Consider the following 13,423-nt stretch of genomic DNA (forward strand, 5'->3'; position numbering starts at 1 on the left):
AGGTACAGGTTGACCTGCTGGCGGCACCATACCTATGATTTTTTTTTTTAAATGTTTATGCTATCTTTTTCTATGGCCAAAGTCTGTCTATATTTGGTTATATTTACTGGTGACTCTGGTTCATTGGCCAGCTCAATGCTTGGATGTTCCAGCATATTCAGGGCACTATGTAGTGCTGAAAATTGAGCCTAGATTTCTAGCAACCAAAACATGCACTCCAGTCCTTTGAGCAATTTGGCCCCCCACACTTTCATTTATATATATATATATATATATATATATATATATATATCTTTTTATGTTATCTATTCTTTTATGTGGATTTGACTTATTTCCTAATGTTTCAATTTCATTTTAGTGTTCTATTTAAGGGTTTGCATCCCAAGTAGTACTGGGGACCACCAGGGCTACCTTCAGGTCCTCCGAGGGCAGGCAGAGCTGGGGATTGAACCTCAGGATATACTCATGTCAGGCATGTATTCCAGTATTTTGAGATTTACCACTGGCCCTTTCTAAATATTGAAAGATTTTTTTCCTGAATGTAGATTTCCTAGTTGACACTCACCCCCGCACCTCCACAACCCCAAGAAGTTTAAACATGTAATTCCACTGTTTTATGTTGCTATATAAAACCTTTTGGGGGAACTTCTCAAGCAGTGCACAGGAGACTTGGGGGCCTCCTCCAGGACAATTATTGGCCAAACAGGCTGGTGGTTCACTGTGAAGGATTGAGGATGCAGTGCTGCTTGGGCCTTGAAGTAGTGGTGGTAGTGTTGGTGTTGGTGGTCAACTTTGGCTGTATAAAAATTGAATATATCTAAGGGGTGGGTTTCTTTTAGTTTAATCATTCTTGGGAGTTTGTTAAACTTCCTGAATGTATAGGTTAAAAGTTTTTCATAAAATTTGGGCTGGAGTGATAGCACAGTGGGTAGGGCATTTGCCTTGCACGCAGCCAACACGGCAGACCCAAGTTCGATTCCTCCACCCCTCTCGGAGAGCCCAGCAAGGTACCGAGAGTATCTTGCCCACACGGCAAAGCCTGGCAAGCTACCCATGACACATTCGATATGCCAAACACAGTAAAGTCTCACAATGTTACTGGGCCCGCTTGAGCAAATCGATGAACAACGGGAGGATAGTGATAGTAATAAAATTTGGAAAGTTTTGTTATTTCTTTAGATATATCTTTCCCTCTTCCTCCTCTCCTACTAGGACTCCCATTAAGTCACACAGGCCGTCGAGGTTTTATTCATGTCTCTTTCCTGGATAATCATAAGTGTAATCAAATTTGATGATTTTTCACTTGCTAAAATCTCCAGGTGAATCCATTAATGAAAATTTCACTTTATATTACACTTTCCAATTCCACATTTTTGAGTGTGTGGGGATGGGTGGGCATCAGCACACCCAGTGGTATTCAGGGTTTATTCCTGACTCTGTGCTCAGAGATACTGGTAGCATTTAGGTTACCATGTGTAGTATAGAAATAGAACTGGCATTAGGTTATCACATGTGGTGTCAGGAATAGAACCCAAGTTAGCCTCATGCAAGATAAGTGTCCTTCACACTTCTTTCCAGTTCCTACCAAAATAATTTTTATCTCTTTATTGGAATGATTTATATGGGTAAATATTAATATCATACTTTTATAGCACAGCGGTAGGGTATTCGCCTTACAAGCGGCCAACATGGCCGATCCGAGTTCGATTCCTCTGCCCCTCTTGGAGAGCCCGGCAAGCTACCGAGAGTATTCGATATGCCAAACACAGTAACAACAAAGTCTCCAATGGAGACGTTACTGGGCCCGCTCGAGCAAATCGACGATCAATGGGAAGGCCTTTACCTTTACCTTTATACTTTCTTCTGGTTCTCTAGATATAGTTTAGTTTTGTAAACCTAAAATATCTTAAAGTCTTTATCTAGTAATTCCAACATATGGACTTTTTTCAGATAATTTCTGATTCCCCCTCTTTACAGAGGTTCACACATCAAATTTGTACATGTCATACATAAGATATTTTTATTCTGAAAACTGGACATCTTGAATAATAAAATATAATAATGAAAACCAGATTCTACATGCTCCTCAGGGTTTTCAATTGTTTCTGCTTATTGTAGTAGTTGTTGATTGAATAATGTTTTCAATTTTTTTTTTAGCAAATAGTTTTCTTTTTTTTTCATTTTTTTATTATTATTTTTAGTGAAACACCATGAGGTAGAGTTGTAGATTTACAATTTTTTGTGCTTGGGTTTCAATTATACAATGATCAAATACCCATCCCTCCACCAGTGCCCATTTTCCACCACCATGGATAATATCCCTCCCACCCCCATCCCTCCCATCTCACCCTGCCTCTGTGGCAGGGCAATCCCCTGTGTTCTCTCTCTCCTTTTGGGTGTTGTGGTCTGCAAAAGAGGCATTGAGTGGCAAACATGTTCAGTCCATAGTCTATTTTCAACATGCATCTCCCCTCCTGGGAGTATCCTCCAAACACCCTTTATTTGGTGCTCCCTTCTCTGTCTGAGCTGCCCTTTCCCCTAGAATGCCGACTGGCCTCTAAGCTATGGAGTAATCCTCCTGGTGTTGATCTCAGCTATTCTTGGGTATTAATCTTATATTTTGTTTCTTTATATTCCCCAGATGAATGCAATCTTTCTATGTCTATCCCTCTCTTTCTGACTCATTTCGCTTAGCATGATACTTTCCATGTTGTACCACTTGTATATAAATTTCATGACTTCATCTTTTCTAACAGCTACATAGTACTCCATTGTGTAGATGTACCAAAGTTTCTTTAACCAGTCATCTGTTCTTGGGCATTCAGGTTTCTTCCAGTTTCTGGCTATTGTAAAGAGTGCTGCAATGAACAAACAAGTGCAGATATCACTTCGACTATACATTTTTGCCTCTCTGGGATATATTCCCAGGAGTGGTATTGCTGGGTCAAATGGGAGCTCAATTTCTATCAAATTTTTTTCTTAATGTCTGCATCCTTTGTTATGTGTTCCCACTGAAATCACTGATCAATCAGTTTAGTGGTCACCTGATGACTGGAAAGAGATTTTCTTAATAACCCTCAATAAGTAAATCTCAATCAATAAATAAGTCTTTGATGAGGGGCTTATACATTCCATACAAAAGGAGTTTGTAATTTTAACTTTAGTCATCACTTTTTGCTTGACTATACAAAAAGTTTGGGGTGTTCCTGGGTCTTTCCTGAGCATTCACACAGCCCTAACTAAGCATAGAAACCTAAGCATGCACAGTAATTTTTAGATTCCCTGGAATATATCAGGTTTTCAGTGTCCCTTTGAACCTTTTCTCCAGAGAAATGTTTCACTCTGGCTGCAGAGGAAATGCTCCGAACAAGTTGAAAATTATTTTGAATTTTGTACATTGAACTTTTTGTGGCATAGGGAGCCATAATTAAATTTTAAGTGAAGGGGCATGACAATCTTTTAATAGATAGCAGAAAAAAAAACTTTGCTAGTGGATGGAGGTTAGATCAACCAAGTGGAAGCAGTGAGATCAAGGAAATCACTGAGCATTTCATGAAGAAATGTGATGAAGACTGGAAGGAGAATAGAAAAAGAGCAGTTGTGGAGTAGAAATGTTATTTTACAGATTAGGCACATCAGAGTTTCTAGTATGACTAAGGGGTCATTAGAAATAGGAATTAGGGTAACATGGTTGGTTTTGTGGTGGGGAAACCCACAAAAGAAAGAATGGGGCACACCCAACAGTGCTCTGGTGGTATACACAGAGGAACTATGTGGTGCTGGGGACTCAAGAGTATGACACCTGCTAGGCAAAATTAAAAAAAAAAAAGGAGAGGCAAGTTTGGCAAAAAGTGAAGTGAATCCTAGTACAATAAATATTATCTGTGGGCACAGAGCACAGTGGATAAAGTGCTTGCCTTGCATGCTCCTGATTCGGGTTCCTCAACACCCCAAGTCCCACTTTGAACTCGGAGGCAAGAGTAAGCCCTGAGCACATTCGGTGAGGGCAAAATCCCCTCCCTGCTCCAACTACCTTTGATTAAAAATACCATAGGTAGTTTTCAGAGGTTCTACCCTCCTGCCCCCCTTTTTGGTAACCGAGTCAAAAATTTGGATTCAAATACTGTAATCTCTTGTCCATTCAGTAGACTCATCACGATGTGTTTTGATTTAGGAATGCACTGAAGATGCTGTTTGGATTAGACAAAGAGGCAACTTGCCCCAAACCGAGGATTCTACTAAAGTGGAAATAAATTTGTCATTTCTTGGACCGTTATTATGCTCTTTGAGAGCCGAGCAAGGAGCATGATAATATAAATAAATAAAACGTTGTTGGTGCCAATGACATTTAGAAACGTCAGTAAATGATTCCGTTAAGACGTGCCAGTTAAACTGAGTTTAAATAGGTGATCTTTAGCGTTTGGGAAGGGTTGATTTTTCCTAAAATCCAACCCCGCAGACAGGTAATGAAAGTGATTTCGAGCGCACTCCGGAGAAGCAGGTCTGTCTCTTTTCGTACTCCTTCCATTTTGCTTCTCAGACGACCAACTTAAGTTCAGTCCAAGCGACTCTTTTAGTTTCTGAGGAGGGCCGCGGTGAACTCCAGATGGAGAATCTGGCCCTGAGCTGAGGAGGCCGCAGCCAGAGTCGTTCCCGGCCGCTGCATAGCGCGGCGGCGGGAGGCAGCCAAGCAGGAGGTCGGAGGGGCGGGCCTTGTCCCGGCGCGAACTTCCGCCCCAGCTCCGCCCCGCGGCGAGGGAACTCGGGCGGCTCGCGCCGTCGGTCCGGTCCGCTCCGCCGGGGACGCCCGCCGCCTCCCGAGTCGTCTCTCCCAATTGGCCGTCGGGGGAACGGAAGCCGAGGCAGAACTGCGAACCCGGAAGTGCTTCGCGGCGGAAGCCCGGGCGACTCTTTTGAATGGAATCGGGCTGATTCATCGCCGGTTCGCGGAGCCTGAACCCGGCCGAGTCCGAGTCGCTGCCGCCGCCGCCACCGCGTCATCGCAGCTGGGAGACAGGGGTTCAGGTCGTGGCTTCCTGCTCCCGTCCTCCTCCAGGTAAGGCGGAGGAGGCAGGTCCCGGAGGTCTGCGGAGGTCTAGCCGCGCTAGGCCGCCGCCCGCCCCGTGCTTTCCTGAGTCACGTTGCCCGGCTAAGTCGCCACTGGAGGGCCGGGGCCCTTTCTGAAAGGAAGAGCCCGGGCTCCTTCGTCCTGCTCGCGGGCTGTCCGGCTTTCTGGGAGAATTGGGACTGGACGTGCCCTCCTTGCTGCCGGCGTTTCTGCTGAGCTGAATCCTTTACGTCTGGGGCATCGCTCCTTCCTAAACCGGGCCGGTCCGTGTTGATGGGCCTCTGTGTCCGTGCCTTCTCGTTGGAGAATTTCAAAGCCCAAGGAAGCCAGGCGGACAGAATAATATTGACTTTCCCCTTGGCGTGCCTGTTTGCTCTGTCACTACCCTTTCCCAAAGACTAGGCCGTGACGCTTTTATCTTGGTGTTGGGTTTTCACCCTTTTCAAAACCAAACAACCCCTCTCCTCCCCCACCGTGCACTTTGTTTTTAACCTTGAGCATCTTCAAGAAAGTGTTTACTCCTGCCATGCCTTTTAACTTCATCTTCCATTTGTCCTGGTTGAGTTGTTGCTGGTGAATTCATTGGCTTGTTTTATGCTATTAAGTCGCAGGCAGCTTCTGTGTGTTACCTTATGGGATTTAATGTGCTCGGGACTTTACTTCCTGTCAGTCAGAAAGTGTAAACTTTTCCGAAGAGTTTGAGTATAAATCTGGTGACCTAATGACGAGTTGTTGAAATTCTCATGGTAAACCAAATTTTTTTCCTGGGAGTAGGGGAATAAAACTTACAACTTCAATGTTTGAAGGGTGAACATTTTTTTTTCACTTACCCAGAAAGTGAGTTTTTAATTTTTTTTAATTGCTGCTGGCTTAGTGATGTTACTTGATAATGTTTAGCAAGCAGAAATAACCAAATACAATTTTAATAGAAATGATAAAACATAATGGTGGTGTTCTTGTTTTGTCATTTAAAATTTTGTGTGCCAGGGATGTTATTCAAAGGACTGGAGTACACCTTGGCGTATAAAGGGCCCTGGTTTCTATTCCTAAGTAGTGGACTTTAGCTCTGGTGGTCCCCAACAGTGTCGGCGAGCCCTACCTGTATTTTAAATTGTATAGATTGTTGTACATATAAATGGATTAAGAAATAGATGACTCAAGAATTAAAATATTAGGTATTATTTAGTGAAAAGCACGAATTTGTCCTAGAACAGAAATTATATAAACTAACAAAGTTTTGTTGTCATTATCTTTTACCTGTTGAGTGTGGACTACTATTTCCTTCCCATTTCCTACTCCCCACCTGTGGTGCTTGGTGAATATGAATAAAGTACATGGCTGTTACAAGTTACAACTCTGCTGTTGTTCTGGGACCAAGTATTGCTGGCGATGAATTGAGAGCCAATCATTGACCAGACACAGGTTCTGCCACCTGTGAGGCTTGACTTCCCTGTTCATCACACATCCTGTAAATTTCTGTTTAGTCCTTGGGTTCAGTACCCATATATGAAAATTGGTATCACTAATTTCATTTGTGAGGCTGGAGCTATAATACAGCAAATTGTGTATTTGCCTTGCACACAACTGACCCAGGTTAGATCCCTGACATCTCATAGGGTCCCCCAAACACCACCAGGAGTGATTCCTGAGTGCAGAGGCAGAAGTAACCCCTGAACATCACCTGGTGCAACCCAAAAAGAAAAAAAAAAATAATTGGTTTTCAGTTTTGTTGCCATCTTTTTATATTTCACTTAGAAAAGCTTCACCTGGATACTCATGATTTCTTACAAATTATAAACATTGCGATTTGTATTTGTTTTGAAATTTCTTCTTTATCATACTTCAATATCTTATGTGAAATGATAATTGGATTATACTTTCATTTAACTCTTAAGACAATAGTAATAGTAACAGTTACCAAGTACCTATGAGTGTTTCAGGCACTATAGTGCTTTGTATTTATTCGTAGAACAGAATGATAAGGCCTGTATTGTTCCCGTCTTATAGATGAGGTCTAGAGTATGAGTAGGTGATGAATCCAGGATTCAGATCTAGGTCTAATCAGCCCCTCTCTGGCTCTACACTGGTATTCTTTCCTTTTGTGTTTTTCATGGGCTTTTATACCTTTTTTTAGACTGTCCCAGGCAGGTTCTTAGTGATATTCTCTATCTCTCTTTCTCTCTTTCTCTCTCTCTCTCTCTCTCTCTCTCTATATATATATATATATGTATCTATGTATGTGTGTGTATATTTGATGTTTTGTTTGAATGTTGTGGGAGAGAGCATAAAATATATGTGTATGTATAATTTTAACTGTTATGAACGGGGAAGAAATTTGCTTTCAAAATCCTATTTACATAATTAAGTTTAATGTTGACTATTCTTAAAAATGCCTTTAAGGAAATTAGAACTGTATGAGAGGTTTGGATTTGTTTGATCCGTATTGTTGGGGGGCGGGGAGGGGAGTGTGCTGTAAGGAGAAAAGTTCTTTTCACAGAGGGTAGAGAAATACAGTGAGATAACTTACATGGATTGTTTTTTAAAGAGATTTAGTATCACTCTGACAATAGTTTTTAATATCTCATAGGTTGGGGAGTTAAAAACAGAAATTAGGAAACAAACTGAAAAATAACTAAATTTCATAGTTTATCTTCTGATTTTTTTGGAGTTTTATGAAATATTGGAACACTGAGCCTTGTGAAAAGATTTAAAAAGTTAAAGAAAATAATTTGAGGGGTCATGAATATGACTTATAGTAGCAGAACACATGTTTAGTATGTGATATGCTCTGAGTTTGATCCCCAGCAACTTACGACACTTTCTCAGAACCAGATTGTCCTGGTATCCTCCCAGTGCTGCCCAGACCTGAATCCTGAGCCCTGAAATCTCAGATCTACACTGTTGGGTCAAGTATTATTGTGAATAGCCTCCAGAACCCTTAGCACCTCAGGGTTCTAAAAAAGAATTCACATTCTAAGTTCTTTTTGTTAACTAAAGGATCTGTTGTTCAGCTATCCATGATTTCATATGTCATTTACTAAAAATACCTGATCACTCATTTTAATTCCAACGTAAACATCATCTAACACATCAGAATTTAATTAGATATTTAACTCAATTGGAAAATCAAAAAGTATCAACCTTTTGAAATTGCTGATACCTCTTTGTACCGTTTTTTACCTACTAGTATTCTAAATATGTGTGCTACTGGGAAAAGTTAAAACACTTTATTGCTAGAATCTGAGTGTTTAAATAAATGAGCTCTGCAGTTCTTTACTTTGTGATAGGCATAGAATTTGGTTTAGATCCATGTACCTTTCATATGGCTTTTATTTGTAAGAAATGGAAATTGTCTTTTATTATATAGTATACTACTTTAATATGATGAATGTTTTTGCCAGATTCTGTAAGATACAAATTGATCCTCTCCAGTGTGTTTAATTTAGTTCTGTGAAATATGCCTGGAGTTTTGAAAGTTATTAAGTGACAAACTGAGGGAGAAGGAGATCTGTTGGGTGAATTGTAGCTATAGGATGTTGGTGCTATTGGCCACATTCGGCATGTTATTTAGTGTTTTGTTTTTTATGAGGGGGCTACATCCAGTGGTGCTCAGGGCTTACTCCTGTCAATGTGCTCAGGGATCACTCCTTGTAGGGCTCAGGGAATCATAAGGGGTGCCGGGGGTCAAACCTGGTTAGACCAGTTGCAAGGCAACCTTCCCTGCATTACCTGCTAAACTGTCGATCTGGCCCCTCATTACTTACTATATGTCATTGTAGCAAATTATTTTTTACTTCCATTATCTTCTTTAACCTTCTAAGCAACTATGAGGTGAATATATTAATTTTGCAAGGAGGAAACAGACTGAGGGAAGTACCTGAAGGATATTGTGCTAATAAGCATCATCAACCAACATCTGAATTCTTAATTCTTAAACATCATTTGGCGAAAAAAAAAATAGAGAGGGAAAACTGGGACATTGGTGGAAGGAACTAGACACTGGTGATGGGATTTGTGTTGGAACATTGAATGGCTGAAACTCAATCATGAATAACACTGTGACTTTGGTGATTAAATTAAACATTCTAGGGAAAAAAGGAAGAAATTACCATCTGGGTCCAATAAAGAAGTGTGGAGAGGAAGATAGTTCAACTCTCCGATGTGCGTGCTTTGTATACGGGATTTCTGGTTTGTCTTTTTTTTAATCCCTGACAGGACTATTGCATAGTCCCTAAGTACTTCCAGGAGCAACCACTGAGTGCCACTAGGTATAGCCCAGAAGCAAAAAGGTGTGTGTGCAGATTTGAATACACTCTTCTGCAAAATGGACATATAGGTGGGCAATGAGAAAAAAGAAATAAAAAAGACCCAAACCCAACAATGCATAATTGACTTTTTGTAAAAGAAATGCCAGTTTGAAACATTTGACTGATGGAGTACAGTACTTAAACATACAGAACAGAACAACAGTACAGAGGGATGGTTGACTGCTTAAATATGGCTGACCTGGGGCTGGAGTGATAGCACAGGGGGTAGGGCATTTGCCTTGCACGCGGCCGACCCGGGTTTGATTCTCAGCATCCCATATGGTCCCCTGAGCACCACCAGGAGTAATTCCTGGGTGCAGAGCCAGTAGTAACTCCTGAGCATCGCCGGGTGTGACCCAAAAAGCAAAAAACAAACAAACAAACAAAAAACATGGCTGACCTGAATTGGGTCCCTGGCACCCCATATGGTTCTCCACGCACCACCAGGAGTGTTCCCTGAGCCAGAGGTAAGCTAAGAAAACAAAACATACTATCAACTAAGCATTGCTATAATCATGTTACTTTAACTGGAATAGAAATTTTTTAAAAGCTACAATGAGATATCACCTCACATTGGAGAATGGCCTTTATCAAAAAGAGTAAAAATGATGGGCTAGAGAGAGAGTAAAGCACTTGACTTGAACACAGTTGACTTGTGTTCTATCCCTGATACTTACTACCTTTAGTCCCCCAAGCCCGCCAGGAGTGGTCCCTCAGTGCAAAGGCAAAAGTAAGTCCTGAGTACTGCTGGATGTGGCACAAAAAAAACAAAAACACAGGGCCATTGCCATAGCACAATGGGTAGGGCAGATGCCTTGCATGCAGCTGATCTGGGTTTAATCCCTAGTATCTCATACTATCCCGCAAACACCTCCAGGAGTGATTCCTGATTGCAAAGTCAGGAGTAATGACTGAGCACTGAGTGTCACCCAAAAACAAATTAAAGCAGAATAATGACACACAGGACAAAAAAAAAAAAAACCACAACGAAACCAAAAAGAGGAAGTAATGGAGAGGTGAGGGAAACAATGAACCTTTGTACATTATTGGTGGGGAATATAAATTGTGTAGTTTCTATGGAACATGATATTGAGATTTCTAAAAAAATCAAAAATACAGGGTCTGATTCAGCAATACCACTCCTCAGGATTTATCCACAGAATGTGGAAATACTAATTCAGAAAGATTACACACCCCTATCTTCACAGCAGCGTTACTTGCAATAGTGGAGACATGGAAACAACCTAAATACCCATCTTCAAGTTGTGGCAGATGTATCAAAGAAATGCAGTGTACCTATATGAAAAGAAGAAATTTTGCCTTTGGCAACAACATTGATGGAGCTTGAGGTTATTATGCTAAGTGGAATTAAAAAGTGAAAAACCAGTACAGGAAGATTTTTCTCACATGGAATATAAAACTACCAAAGTAAATATATCATAACAAAAATAACTTGGTGTGTGTTATTTCATATTGTGAAAATAAGATGATTACCAGAGATTTAGGGGAAGTGGATGGAGAAGAGTGTAGAAGGGGTTTAATCTGATAATGAAAATGGCAATAAAACTTCACTGGTGAGAGTGGTGAGGCTTATACACTTACATAGGTGTGAAGTTGTGCTCCTGAACTTTATATCATATTGCATTATGGACTAATGGTAAATTAATAAAATTAATTGTAGTCAAATATTTTTAAATCCTTAAATCTTTGAAATGTATAATAAATATAAACATACATGTTACAAACAGTCATGTGCATGTATATACTTGCTCTGAATATCTGTTGACAGTTCTTAGAGATCATCGGTGGGGTGGAATTGCCTTGATGAACTTTGAAGAACTGCCCAAATTTTCAGCAATTTTTTTTTAAGTTTGAGAAAACTATGCAATTGTATTGTTATCTAAAGTCACATAGTCTGATTTTATATCAGTGATTTTATATCAGTGATTCTCAACTGGAAGTAGTTTTGTCATTCTGTGGCCTATTGGTAATGTCTAGAGATACTTTTTGACTATCATGACTGGGTGGTACTACGAGGTTGAGTGGATAGCAGGACTATGGAGTTACTATTAAATACCTGTAATGCATTTGACAGCCCCTTCTAACAACAACAAAAAAATTTTTTGCACTGGTACAGAATTAAAAAACCTTGGCTTATAAGCAGCTTTGGGTCATTGTTGGAGACTAGAGAGCAAAGATGTTGAATCACAGTACTCAGAAAGTACTCAGGTCCTGGCAGTGCTCAGGACCATTTGGGATGCTAGAATTGAACTGAGGTTAGTCACAGACAAGGCAGGTACTTACCCACTGTATTATTTCTCAAGCCTGTTTCCTATTTTTTTATATTCACCTGATATTTTTCTAATAGACAAATAGCTTTCTTGTGAAAATCTTTTTGATATGCATAAAATACGGAAAATTCTGAATCTTAACTGTGAAGGAAGTTCAAGGAAAGAACTAGAAACTGTATCTCTAAGTCTTTTTGAAAGATGAACTGATGTTTGGGGCACCATAAGAATGGAAGGTGACTCTAGGATTATTAGGCACAAGACAGGGTTGCCTGCTCTCACCACTCCTATTCAGCATAATACAGAAATACTTGCCTTAGCAGGTAGGCCAAAAAAAATATATATATATCAAGGGTATCTAGATAGGAAAGGAAGAAGTCAGGCTTTCACTATTTGCAAATGATATATTAAGAAAATCCGAAAGACTACAAAAAAGCTCCTAGAAACAGTAGATTTATTAAAGTAACAGATTTCAAAATCAAACAAAAGTCCATGGATTTTCTTTATTCAAATAATGAAAGAGAAGAAAGAGATGTATAATAAATAGTCCCAATTCACAATTGTGCCACAGAATCTCAAGTACCTTGGAATCAGCTTGACTAAAGAGGTGAGGGACTTATACAATGAAAACTACAAAATACTACTTTAGAAATAAAGGAGGGTATGAGGAACTATAGACACATCCCCTACTCATGGATTGGGAGATTAACATCACCAAAATGGCAATATTGGTGATATTAATCACCAGATCATTATATACATTCATTGCAGTTTCTATAAGAATACCCATGACTGGGGCTGGAGCGATAGTACAATAGGTAGGGCATTTGCCTTGCACATGGCCGACCTGGGTTTGAATCCTAGCATCCCATATGGTCCCCTGAGCACCACCAGGAGTAATTCCTGAGTGCAGAGCCAGGAGTAAGCCCTGTGCATTGCGAGGTGTGACCCAAAAAGCCCCCCCCCCCAAAAAAAAACAAAAAAACCAAAACCCATGGCTTTTTTTTAAAGAAGTAGATTGTAAGAAACAATAAACCCTCAGAATAGCTAAAGCAATCCTTGGGGAAAAGAAGATGGGTGGTGTCTCCTTTTCCAACTTTAAACTGTAGAACAAAAGAGTAGTAATTAAAACAGCATGGTAGAGACTGGAGCAATAACACAGCAGTAACACAGATAGGGTGTTTGCATTGCATGCACTGACCTGAGTTCAAGCCCCTGGCATCCCATACAGTCCCCAAGCAACGCCAGGAATATTTCCTGAGTGCAGAGCCAGAAATAAACCTTGACCATCACTAGGTGTGCCCTTAAAAAAAAACAACATGATATTAGAATAAAGACAGATCTGTAGATCAATGGAATAGAGTTGAATATTTTGACACAGAGCCTCAAATATATGATCACTTAACCTTTGATAAAGGAACAAGAAAAGCGTCCTTAACAGATGATATGAGAAAACTGGGCAGCTACATGCAAAAAAAATTAACTCAGACCTCTACCATCATGCACAAAAGTCAGATTAAAATGGATTAAAGATCTCAATATCAGACCTAAATCCATAGGGTACATAGAGGAAAATGTAGAAAGAACCCTCCGTGACATTGAAACTAAAGACATCTTCAAAGATAAAATACCATTGACCAAGCAAGTTGAAGTAGAAATAAATTCAACTATATTGATCTAAGATGCTTCAGCACCTCAGAAGAAACAGTGACCAAGATACAAAGACAGCCCACAGAATAGAAAAAATTATTTTCCCAGTT

At 40.2% G+C, this 13,423-nt stretch overlaps 1 protein-coding gene across 1 annotated transcript in view; it reads left to right on the forward strand.

The window, feature by feature from the left end:
• The first annotated feature begins 4,896 nt into the window (after positions 1-4,896).
• Positions 4,897-13,423, forward strand: part of PSMD14 (proteasome 26S subunit, non-ATPase 14) — a 102,615-nt gene continuing 94,088 nt past the window's right edge. The window contains exon 1 of the mRNA XM_056110205.1: positions 4,897-5,056. The gene's annotated coding sequence lies outside the window, so the exon portion shown is untranslated. The remainder of the gene's footprint in view (positions 5,057-13,423) is intronic.

The sequence above is a fragment of the Sorex fumeus genome, unplaced genomic scaffold (genome assembly GCF_029834395.1).
Source record: "Sorex fumeus unplaced genomic scaffold, SorFum_2.1 ptg000009l, whole genome shotgun sequence".
Classification (NCBI taxonomy): Eukaryota; Metazoa; Chordata; class Mammalia; order Eulipotyphla; family Soricidae; genus Sorex; species Sorex fumeus.